This window comes from Giraffa tippelskirchi, chromosome X (assembly GCF_054371585.1).
Source record: "Giraffa tippelskirchi isolate mGirTip1 chromosome X, T2T-mGirTip1v1.2.pri, whole genome shotgun sequence".
Lineage (NCBI taxonomy): Eukaryota > Metazoa > Chordata > Mammalia > Artiodactyla > Giraffidae > Giraffa > Giraffa tippelskirchi.
In genome coordinates, this window is record NC_137289.1 from 88420143 (window position 1) to 88433279 (window position 13137).

General features: G+C 41.6%; 1 pseudogene; it reads left to right on the forward strand.

Annotated features, from left to right (window-relative positions):
* The first annotated feature begins 5577 nt into the window (after positions 1–5577).
* Positions 5578–10383, forward strand: LOC145535689 (ferritin light chain pseudogene; annotated as a pseudogene).
* The last annotated feature ends 2754 nt before the right edge of the window (positions 10384–13137 follow it).

A 13137-nucleotide genomic window follows, 5' to 3' on the forward strand; every position in this document is an offset into this window, starting at 1 on the left:
ATGGCTTCAAAAGTGAGAACTCAGGAAGAGCTGAGCCATACATACCCAGTACCTTCTCTCAAAATCATAAATCAAGTTAGTCATTTTCTTTCTGGAGAGGAGTAATGAGAAGGAAGAAAGAGAAAAGAGGTTCACTCAATAACAGCAGCCATCTATTGCTCTGACCTGTGGAGACCTGCCCCTTTCTGTCACATACAGTTTTCTTGGTACTGTACAGAAGAGTTCCACTTCACCCCTGAGTACATGAGAGCCAGGCTTTGATCTCGGGTGGCCTTGGCCTGCAGTACCTTGAAGCAGGCTTTTGGTTCCTGGCCAGAGATTGAGATCAGGTCGCAGCAGTGAGAATGCTGAATCCTAGCCACTAGACCAGTGGTCAGTGACAAGGCCCTGGCCCTTCAGCTTTTCAGAAAAGAATTCCCACAAAGACAGAAACTAATGAAACAAGTAAAGTATTTACTAGGAGAAAAAGAGTACAGTATGTATGGATAGACACACAGGTAGACTAAGAGAGTCATGCCCTTGTGGTAGTCTGAATCACTCCTATGAGGCATTTCTGCTGGGTTTCCTTTGGCCTATCATTTTGATGTACCTGATTCTGAGTCTGTATTTGGTATATCTCAGGATCCTCCATGTGTGTATGCACATCTCTCAGCCAAGATGGTTTCCATCAAAGAGGTCTATGGGTAGCTGACATCACTTACTGTGGAGTGGCACTTCCTCCTTTTTTGACCTCCAAGGAGCTTTCTAGTTGGGAAGGTTTCCTTGACTTTAAGGGGGCTTCCCAGGTGGTGTAGTGGTGAAAAAAATCCACCTGCCAAGGCAGGAGACACCTGAGATGTGGGTTCAATCCCTGAGTCAGGAAGATCTCCTGGAGAAGGAAATGGCAACCCACTCCAGTATTTCTTGCCTGAAAAATCCCATGGACAGAGGAGCCTAGCGGGCTACAGTCCATGGGGTTACCAAGAGTTGATCATGACTGAGCACACAGACACCCTGACTTCGAGAATGAGAAGTATGTGGTGTCTCATCTTTTATTAATAGCTGGGCAGGGTCCAATCTCCTCTCCTGATGGTCCTGCTATTGTTATTTTGAAGTTTCTGTCCATGGGGAATTAACTCAAATTGCTCTAACATAGGGGGCCCATCTACCTCCTGCCTCAAATGTTCCCTGAGGGATATAGACCCCAAGAAATCTTTATTGGAAAGATGAAGGGGAAGGTGTCTCTTCTGCAGCTTCTTCAGGCTGGCAAGGGGCTCATAAGCCCTACCTAGCTGGGGTCATGGAGCTCTTGCCCTGTCTCATTCAGGGACCCCAGAGCTTCTTCTGTTATTATTTTGGCAGGATCTGCTGTGGGGGGCAGCTGGAGTCCCGTATTACCATTGTCCTGTGATGCCCTAGAGAAAACAATCTAAATAATTAGAGAAGCAGAAGCTAACCACTTAAGCAGAAGTAAAAGACTATTATAATCAGAAACTCAAACAAGGGTAGGAATCTGGTTAGACAGGTCAGCATATTTTTTGTTAATCTCAGGCTTAAAATTTTTGGATATTTTTCTGTTTCTAAAATGGAAGGTCTGAACCTGTTGGTCCCAGGCCTCCTTCTTGAACTGAAAGGTCTTAGTTGCAGGTTTGCAACAATATGGAAGACAACAAAGCACTACACAAAATATAACATAAATCAGTATGGCTGAGATGAGGAAGGTTGTAAGAAAATGGAAACTTCCCATCAGAAAGATTTTAGTAGTTTTGTGGGATCCAGGAGAATAAGTTAGAGAAGCCGTTTTCAATTTCCCCACCCATACTGAACAGTGAGGACTGGTGGTTAATTGTCTGTTGAAGCCAGGTGGCTTGCTGTTGAATTTTCTCAGTATCAGTCTCTACCTGGGAAGAGGTGTTAATGTATGTGCAAAAAGAAGTATTGGCAACTGCATATACCCCTCCTTGTTCTGCCAACAGATAATCCAGGGCCAGAGGGTTGTCAAATACCACCTTGGCCAGTAAATCTAGAGACTTCTGTAAATTAGCAAGAGAGTTAGCAGTATGGTTAGCTATGGCAGTAAGAGTATAAGTTTCAAAGGACATGTTGGTAGGCAACTACTCCCCACCATTTTAACAGGGTGTACCCAAAGAAATAGGCATTTCCATCTGGGAGCCACCAGGTAAATCTTGAGTTAATTGAGTAAACAGTTTTAATGAACTAGCCCAGTGCTTGGATTCACTGAAGGAGTAGATTGAGAAAGAAGGTTCCCAGCATACACTGTGTGTGTGTGGAGTTGTTGCATAGATGATTAGTGGCCCATGGTTTTTTATCTACCTGACATATGAAAATGCATTCTGGTTAGGCGCAATAGACTAACTCATTCAAGGTTTTAAAAACTAGCCATTCCATCACCGACTCGATGGACGTGAGTTTGAGTAGGCTCTGGGAGTTGGTGATGGACAGGGAAACCTGGCATGCTGCAGTCCATGGGCTCACAAAAAGTTGGACACGACTGAGCGACTGAACTGAACTGAAGTATTTACTCTTTCTGATACTCTTTATTTCTTATTAATATTCAAGATTTTGTATGGTAATGTTTTCCTTCCACCTGAAGAATTGCCTTTAACATTTCTTAAAGTGCACGTCACTAGACACAATTTATCTCTCTCTTCTTTCTCTGTTTGAAATTAGCTTTATTTGCCATAACATATGAAGGACATTTTCACTGAATATAGAATTCTAGTTTGGAAAAAAATAAAAACTAGCCATCCAATTCTACAGCTATGGAAATGTTCTCCAGCTGCAAACCCAACCTGTTCCATCCATGTCCATCCTGCTATCTGCTTCTCCTGTGTGGATCCTTCTTCCATCGGGGGCAAGTTAAGGTTTGAGCACAAGTAGGTAGCTGGAATTCTGACTTAGCTGCTGCAGCTGCTAAGTTGCTTCAGTCATGTCCAACTCCGAGCAACCCCATAGACGGCAGCCCACCAGGCTCCCCCATCCCTGGGATTCTCCAGGCAAGAACATTGGAGTGGGTTGCCATTTCCTTCTCCAATGCATGAAAGTGAAAAGGGAAAGTGAAGTCGCTCAGTCGTGTCCGACTCTTAGCGACCCCATGGACCACAACCTACCAGGCTGCTCCGTCCATGGGATTTTCCAGGCAAGAGTACTGGAATGGGTTGCCATTGCCTTCTCCAAAATACACGTATGATACTGTACCAGATGCAAATATATACATATACAGGCTATGACAGGCAATGTTCACTGAATATGAAATAGAAAAAGTGAAACAAACTGGATAAAAGTAAAAGATCATCATATAGTCCAGTTGTTTTCAAACACGACTGCTCATTAGAAACATACCTGGAGCTCTGGAGAAAAAAAGCAATACCTGAGCATTTGTATTTTTCAAAAAAATTTCAAGATAATTCTGATATGCATCTGATCTTAAAAAGTGATTACAGGTTTTTCTATTAGATCCTAGTTTTGGTGATATACAGTTCTATTATTTTTCTGTTGAACAATCAAGATACAATGGTATTAAGTAATAGTTACATAGTCACAATAGTAAAATATATTTATTAGTTTTCACAATCGATAGCCAGACCAAAATGAAAGATATTTACAATTGCAAGCCATAATGAGAACTTGATTAACTTATCAATATAAAATAATTACACACAATTTGGGGGGATCAAACAGAGTGATGTGGTAAGTGGAGTGCATACATGCACATGCTTCCATCTATCCAGCGAGTCTGTCTTTTGGTTGGTGCATTTAATCCATTTATATTTAAGGTAATTATTGATATGTAGGATCCTATTCAGTTCAGATCAGTTCGGTCGGTCGTGCCTGACTGCTCTAAGGTCTTGTACCATCCTATATTCCCAATTTGGCTTAACAACTAGCAGAATAAGAGTATTGCACAGAGACTGCAGGGCACCAAGAGGCCTTGCATTAAGAATTTATCTATGAGGGGCTTTAAGCCCTTTTTTGCTTCCAACTTCATAGGATATTGTCTCCTCTTAGGATAGGCAGTTTCTGGCCCAAGGCTAATTCTTACAGATTGGGCGTTTGTGGCCCTTCCAGGGATTCCTTTGTCCCATACGAAAGAGTCTACAGATTTGTAGAATATGGCTGGGGATAGAATTTTGCTCTTCTGGCTGGTCTGTCTTAGTCAGAGTCAAAATAAGGGGCTGCTTGGGGCCTTCTAACTGGAGGATGGCCCCAAGGGAGCTCAGAAGGTCCCTCCCAAGGAAAGGGGTAGAATACTGAGGCACAACAAGAAATGGGCAATAAAGATCCAATTGGAGAATGGTATTATAATTTAGAGACCCGTTTTCAGGCCATTTTTATCCATTCCCCAACTTATACAAAGGTCAGGAACCATTACGGTAGAACTTAAGTTTTTCCTTTCTCAGTTCTTTTATTTTAAACAATTTCCAGTTCTTAAGGATACACTCCAGAGGTGCTGCTTCTGGTTTGTGGGGGCGGGGGTGGGGTGGAGATGGGGAGCCCTCCCATGTTGGGTAACTTGCAACAGAGAACAAGAGAGTGCTTCTAGAAATGAAATCTGGTGTCCCAGAAATATTTACCAGGAGTCTTTAGGCTGAAGGGGTTCAGGATGTCCCCTAAATTCCCTTCAAACCTGATGCAGTCTCAAGCATCTTCTACTCTCCCATCAATTCCTGACCAGATGCCTCTAGTCTTCCTTGGTCCTACCTTGATGCTGGGAAAGATTGAAGGCAAAAGGAAAAGGGGGTGGCAGAGGATGAGGTGGTTTGATAGCATCACAGACTTGATGGACATGAATTTGAGCAAACTCAGGGAGGTAGTGAAGGACAGGGGAGCCTGGTGTGCTGCAGTCCATGGATCATGAAGTTGGGCATGACTTAGCGACTGAACAACAACGCAAGGTGTCCCCCTACATGGTCAGGGGAGAACATTTGAACCAGTGCAGACCAGTTTCCAGACTTTCTTTTGGAGAGATCCCTTGTCTTTAGAGATTATCTCTTGTAATGAGTTTTCCTATGCTGGGGTCTGTCTATTCCTCACAACTGAGCATCAACAAAGTTTATAATTTGGGCTTCTGGGTAGCAAGCAGCCTGATAGATTGTCGGTAGCACTGTGGAGGCTGCCAAGGACTGGAGTGAAGGGGTCTGATAAATGCAAACAGGGACATTTGGAGAAATTGGAGTTTGGCACTATGGAAGATGGCACGGATTCAAGACTCAAGGGCTGGAAGATGAAGAAATTCTCATAGGAAATTTTTTGGGCATTGAGTGAGGTGAGAGACTGGACAGCAGAACCCCAAATCCCTTGCCCTATCTGTCTGGCAGCTAAGATGGAATTGGGAATCGTCTGATGATTCTGTCTGACACAGCACCAAGTTTGACAGTGGCATGGATGCAGTTTAGGAATGAAGTCCAGGAAATCCTTCCCTAAATGGATGCAGAGATAAGAAGTGAGAAAGAGACTTTGTTGTGCGAGTAAGGTGGGAAAGAAAAGCATAGTGGAGGGTTCCATATGGGACAGTGAGAGAAGGAGAGCGAGAGAGACCCCTTGGGCTCCTGCATGGTCGGAAATTGTGTTTCCACCATGTCCCAGAGGACAGCGTCAGCTGTCACTCAAGCATTATTTGGAATCTGCGAGGCCCGAGGAATCCCCCTGCCACTCCCAGTGTTGGGGCGTAGCCATAATGCTGTGGGCAGACAGAGGTTATGCCTTGTGAGTCTTGAAAAGGGCCCTCAAGCTGACTTGAGTCAGGGGCTGTGAAGTCGGCGGTTTACCTTGAATTCCCTAGTTTCAGAACCAAATATGATCTCCAGGTGGCCTTGGCCTGCAGCACTTTGAAGCAGGGTTACAGTTCTTGACCAGAAATTGAGGTCAGGTCTCAGCAGTGAGAGTGCTGAATCCTAGCCACTAGACCAGTGGTCAGTGACAAGGTCCTGGCCCTTTAGCTTTTCAGAAGAGAATTCCCACAAAGACAGGAAGTAACGAATCAAGTGTTTCTAGGAGGAAAAGAGTCCAGTATGTGTGGATAGACACATGGGTGGACTGAGAGAGAGAGAGTCGTGCCTTTGTGGTAGTTTGAGTCACTCATATGGGGCATTTCTTCTGGGTTTCCTTTGGCAAATCATTTTGATTTGCCTGGTTCTGAGTCTGTATTTGGTATATCTGTACCATCTGCCTTTGGTCACCATCTGCAGTGATTTTGGAGCCCAGGGAAATAAAATCTGTCACTGTTTCCATTGTTTCCCCATCTATTTGCCATGAAGTGATGGGACTGAATGCCATGATCTTAGTTTTTTGAATGTTGAGTTACCAATCCAAATTAAGGTTACCAATCCCAAAACAGGAAAGTTATCTTAGATCACCTCAGTGGACCCAGTGTAATCACAGAGCCCTTAAAGTTAGAAGAGGGGAGGTCAGAAATATTCAAAGCAGATGGATTTGATACATTGGAGCTTAGAAATGGAGAAGATTATATGTTAAGGAAAAGGGACTTCAGTCCTATAATTGCATGGAACTAAATTCTACCAACAACGTGACTGAACCTGGAAGTGAATTCTTCCCCAGAGCTTCTAAATAGCAATGCAGATACTTTGATTTTATCCCTGTGAGACCCTGAGCAAAGAATCCAGCCATGCAGTGCTGGTCTTCTGACCTTTATAAAGTGTGGAATAATAAATTTGTGTTGTTTTAAGCCGATAAATTTGCGGTAATTTTTTACTGCAGAAATAGAAAACTAATATAGGTACATTTCCTTTTGTAATTAATATGTAAACTGTGGGGTGCTACTTTGAGATCATGTGAATATTGTGTTTTCCATTACTTAAGGATCATCTATTGATTATCCTTGTCTGAATCAGTTATTCCTTTGGTGAGTACAAAATGGTGAGTTTTGAATTCTAGCATTTCTTATAGATTTATTAGCTGGTGTTCTTTTTTTAAAAAAAATATATTTATCTATTTATTTGGCTGCACCAGGTCTTAGTTGCAGCATGAAGGATCTTCATGTGGGACCTTTTTTTAGTTGCAGCATGTGGGATCTTTAGTTGCAGCATGTGGGATCTATTTCCTTGAACAGGGATGGAACCTGGGCCCCTTGCATTGGGAGCATGGAGTTTCAGACACTGGACCACTGGGGAAGTCTCTGTTAGCTGGTGTTCTTCTATAAAGAAGAGCTTCCCCATGCCCTTTTAAAGCATCACTATGAAATTATGCATTCTCTTAAAATTCAGTAAGGAAATGGCAACCCACTCCAGTTTTCTTGCCTGGAAAATCCCATGGACAGAGGAGACTGGTAGGCTACAGTCCATGGGGTCGCAAAGAGTCGGACATGACTGAGGGACTAACACTTTTACTTGCATAGAATAAATATCAAAAAATACTTCAATATCTTTTGAAATTAAGTTTGACAGCTTCAAATATAACATTTCAAAAATCAAATATATCCACATTCTATTAGTCAGCAAGTCCACTGATAGTTTTTTTTTTTTTAATATTTATTTATTTATTTTTGGCTGCACTGGGCTTTTGTTGCTGCACATGGGCTTTCTCTAGTTTCGGAGCTACTCCCTAGTTGCAGCGCTCAGGCTTCTCATTGCGGTCGCTTCTCTTGTTGTGGAGCATGAGCTCTAGGGTGCGTGGGCTCAGTAGTTGCAGCTTGTGGGCTCTAGAGTGCAGGCTCAGTAGTTGTGGCACACAAGTTCAGCTGCTCTGTGGCATGTGGGATCTTCCTGGATCAGGGATCGAACCCATGTCCCCCACATTGCAAGACAGATTCTTAACCACTGGACTACCAGGGAAGCCCACACTGATAGATTTATACCCAATAGTAATGTACATGTTATCAGCAAATAATATGTACTAGAATGTTCAAAGCAGTACTTTTTGCAGTAGTTAAACTGGAAAATAACCAAAAAGTGATCAACAAGGTAGAAGGAATAAATTGTGATATAGTCCCACAAAGGAATACTACACAACTAAGAATGAATGATCTACAATGACACACAACAATATGGATGAATCTCAAAAAGTTAATGTTGAATGAACTTCCTCAGTCTGGTAAAGGGTATATACAAAAACCCCACAGCTAGCAACATAGTTAGTGGTGAAAACCTGAATACTTTCCCCCTATGATCAGAAATAAGGCAAGGTTGTCTACTCTCACCACTTCTACTCAATATCATACTGAAAGTTTGAACTAGAGCAATTAGGTAAGGAAAGGAAAGAAAGGGCATTCAGATTGGAAATGAAGAAGTGAAACCATCTCTGTAGATGACATTATCTTGTATATAGAAAGTTCTAAGGAATCCATTAAAACACTATTAGAACTTATAAGTGAGCTCAGCCAGGTTGCAAGGTACAGGAACAATATACAGATATCAATTATATTTCTATAGAATAAAAGGAGGGAAACTTTTTTTTTTACAATAATATAAAGAAGAATAATATACTTGGGAATATATTTATCTAAAGAAGTACAAAACTTACTCTCTGAAAACTATAGAATATTGTTGACAAATTGAAAGAAGACCTCAAAAAAATGGAAAGACATCCATGTTCACAGTTCAGAAGACTTGATACTGTTAAGATGGTAATACTTTCCAAATTAATGTATGGCTATATGGCCATACCCCTCAAAATTCCAGCTATCTTTGTAGAAATTGGCAAGCAGATCCTTAATTTCACATGGAAATTTAAGGGACCCTAGAATAGTCAAAAATCTTCAAAGAGAAGAACAAAGTTAAAGGACTCACATTTCCAATTTCAAAACTTACTACAGGGCCACAGTAATCAAGACAGTGTGGGGGGCTTCCCTGTGGTCCATTGACTAACACTCTGTATTTCCAAAGCAGAGGATCTGGGTTTGATCTCTGGTCAGGGAACTAGATCCCACATGCCGAAACTAAGACCCAGCACATCCAAACAAATAGATACTAAAACAAAAAAGTGTGGGACTGGTGTAAGGACAGACATGTAACCAGTGGAATAGAACTGAGAGTTCAGAAGTAAATCCTCACATTTTCAGTCAGTTGATTTTTGGTGAGGTGCCAAGACAATTCAAAGGGGGAAAGAATAGTCTTTTCAACAAATGGTATTGGGACACTTTACATCCATATGCAAAGGAATGGGTTTGGACTCCTACCTCACACCTTGCACAGAAATTAACACAAAAATGGACCAAATGCCTAAACATGAGGTAAAACCATAAAACTAGCAGGAAACATACGTATAAATCTTTGTGACCATGAATTAGGCAATGGTTTCTTACATATGACACTTAGATCAGAAGCAATCAAAGAAAAAATAGATAAATTGGACTTCATCAAAATTAAAAACTTTTATGTATCAAAAGACACTATGGAAAGTGTGCTCGGCGGCCCCGCGGATCTGTCTCTTGCTGCAACAGTGCTTGGACGGAACAGACCCAGGGACGCCCCTTGCTCCAGCCTGCGACCACCCTCCAACCTTTCTTCCAGTCGCAACCTCCGGAGTCAGCCACTCAGCTGTCCGCGATCACTGGGACCAGCCACCATTTTTTAACTCCTTATTACCGACCAATCACGAGCTCCCAGATTCGTCAGAATTATTCTACCGAGGCTGGAGAAGGAAATGGCAACCCACTCCAGTATTCTTGCCTGGAGAATCCCAGGGACGGCGGAGCCTGGTGGGCTGCCGTCTATGGGGTCGCACAGAGTCGGACACGACTGAAGCGACTTAGCAGCAGCAGCAGCAGCATTCTACCGAGATGGAGGCCGCCGTCAACCGCCTGGTTAACATGCAACTGCGGGCCTCCTACACCTACCTCTCTCTGGGCTTCTATTTCGACTGCGACAATGTGGCCCTGGAGGGTGTGGGTCACTTTTTTCGCGAATTGGCCAAGGAGAAGCGCGAGGGCGTGGAGCGTCTCTTGAAACTGCAAAACCAGCGTGGCGGCCGCGCCCTTTTCCTGGACATGCAGAAGCCATCTCAAGATGAGTGGGGTAAAACCCAGGAAGCGATGGAAGCCGCTCTTCTCGTAGAGAAGAACCTGAATCAAGCCCTGTTGGATCTGCATGGCCTGGCTTCTGCCCGCGGAGACCCCCACATCTGTGACTTCCTAGAGAACCACTTCCTAGATGAGGAAGTGAAACTCATCAAGAAGATGGGTGACCACCTGACCAACCTCCACAGGCTGGGTGGTCCCCAGGCTGGGCTGGGCGAATATCTCTTCGAAAGGCTCACCCTCAAGCACGACTAGGAGCTTCTGGAGACCAGTGGCCTTTGAAGAACCCACCTAACATCAGGGCTGCCTGAAGCCCCTCTCTGCAGCCACTAGGCAGCTTTTTAACACCCTGGAGCCCTCTCTCAAGCCTTGGACCAAATGGAAACAATAAAGCTTTTTGCAGCATAAAAAAAAAAAAGACACTATGAAGGAGACTTCCAAGATGGTCCAGTGGTTAAGACTCTGAGCTTCCACTGCAGGGGGCCTGGGTTTGATTCCTGGTCAGGGAACTAAGATCCTAAATGCCATGCAGTGCAGCCAAAAGAATAAATAAATGCAAGATTAATCTTAAAAAAAATAAAGACACTATGAAGAAAGTGAAAAGACAGCCCATAAAATGGACAAATATTAGCAAATCTTTTATCTTATAAAAGTCTAGTGTCTAGACAATATAAAGAACTCTTAAGACTCAACAATAAAAAGACAATTAAAAATGGACAAAGGATTTGAATAGATTTTTCTTCAAAGAAGACAGCCAAATGGCTAATAAGCACATGAGAAGATATTCAACATCATTAATCATTAGGGAAATGCAATTCAAAACCATGATAAGATACCAGTTCACACTTAGGATGGCTAGTATTAAAAAAAAAAAGATGAATTATAACAAGTGTTGGTGAGAAGGTGGAATAAATGGAAGCCTCATAATACTGCTGGTGGGCATATAAAGTGGTGCAGCTTTCATGGAAAACAGTCTGGTAGTTTGGACGGAGGAGCCTGGTAGGCTGCAGTCCATTGGGTCACGAAGAGTCGGACACGACTGAGCGGCTTCACTTCCACTTTTCACTTTCCTGCATTGGAGAAGGAAATGGCAACCCACTCCAGTGTTCTTGCCTGGAGAATCCCAGGGACGGGGGAGCCTGGTGGGCTGCCGTCCATGGGGTCGCACAGAGTCGGACACGACTGAAGCGAGACTTAGCAGCAGCAGCAGCAGCAGCAGCAGCAGTTTCTCAAAAGGTTAAAAATAGTTACCACATGACTCAGCAATTCTATTCCTAGGTATGTACTCAAAAGAATTTAACACATATGTTCACAGGAAAACTTGAATACTAACATTCATAGCAGCATTATTCATAATAGCCAAAAAAGAAGGAAAGAAAAGAGACAACACAAATGTTCACTGGCTGATTAATGGATAAATAAAATGTGTGTTTTTGGCAATAAAAAAAGGAATGAAGTAAGCACTTATACATGGTACAAGGTTGATGAACCTTGAAAACATTATGCTAAACGAAAGGAGCAGGTTCACAAAAGACCACATACTGCTTGCTTCCATTTACGTGAATGTTTAGAATAGGCAAATTTATGGAGACCAAAAGTAGAATTGTGGTTGCCTGGGGCTGGAGTGAGGGGATTGGGCGGGAACAGGGAATGACTGGAAATGGGAACAGGGTTTCTTTTAGGGATAGTGACTATATATAAAATTGATTGTAGTAATGGAGGTACAACTCTGTAGCTATATTAAAAACTAGTGAATTGAACACTTCAAAAGGTTGAATTCTATGGCATGTGAATTTTATCTCAAGTATCAAAATAGTACATACTATATGCTTCCATTTATATAAAGAATAAAAACAAAAACAGTCTAGGCTGTTAGAAGTTGGGACAGAGGTTGCCCTTGTCGGAAGGGAAAGTAGTTACTAGAAGGAAGCATGAAAGGGATTTCTGGGGTACTGATAATGTTTTGTTTCTTGATGTAGGTGCTGTTACATGAGCATGTTTTTCTGAACATTCATTGAGCTGTACATTTATGATACCAGTGTGCACATTTCTCTGTGTATATCATACCTCAATAAAAAGTTTAAAAAACTTAAACTTTGTAAATAAAAGCAACAAACACTGGAAAATATTTGAATCAAATATTATAGAAGAAAGTTTAATATCTATATATTAAATACATTCTAATTTATAAGGAAAGCATGAGGACCCAAATAACTAAGTTTGGGGAAAAGAAAAGATATGAATAAGCAATTTCCAAAAGAAATATTAATTCTAAACAGAATGTACTTCCTTCTACTTTTATTAGCAAATGACTTATTTAAATTATAGACATGCTGTTGAGATTGTGATAAGGTTGGTTTACTCTAACATGGCTAATAGCACTGTAAATTGATAAAAATCCTTTGGGAAAGCACTGTAACAAGTATCAAAGTTTATAAATATGTTTCTTATCTTTGACTCAATAATCCCAATCCTGGGAATGAAACCTAAGAAAGTAGTTCAACTAAATATAGGCATTGTATTAATGAAAGTGTTTCTTAGAATGAAGGAAAACTGGAAACAACCTGAATAAAAGTTTAAATGGTTACATAAAAAATAGTGTATCAGCACTATGGAATATTATGCAACCACTAGCAATGATAATTTTGAGTATTAGAAGAAATTTGAAAACTACTTGATCATGAAAAAAGAAATAGGCAAAATTATATGATAATATTTGGTGGTTTGGGGAACAGTTTTCATTAGTATTAAATTGTTTTATAATAAAAGCACACAAAATTCATTGTTTTCTCCCTGGCCATTATATCACAAGAAAGAGATAATGAAGTTGGAGAAAGTCCATAATGATGGAGGATACCACGGAACTTCTGGAAAAATAAAAGCTGAGGAAGGAAATATGTTTGAACTTACATACTCATGAAAGGGATAGGTAAGTGCATGAGAAGAGCTGCATAAAATCTTGAAATGCTAGAATTGGAGAGCACCTCTTGATACTTCTAATTAATTGATCAAGTTTGTATTGAATAAAGTGAAAGTGAAAGTGTAATCACTCAGTCATGTCTGACTCTTTGCCACCCCATGGACTGTAGCCCGCCAGGCTCCTCTGTTCATAGAATTCTCCAGGCAAGAATACTGGAGTGGGTTGCCATTTCCTTCTCCAGGAG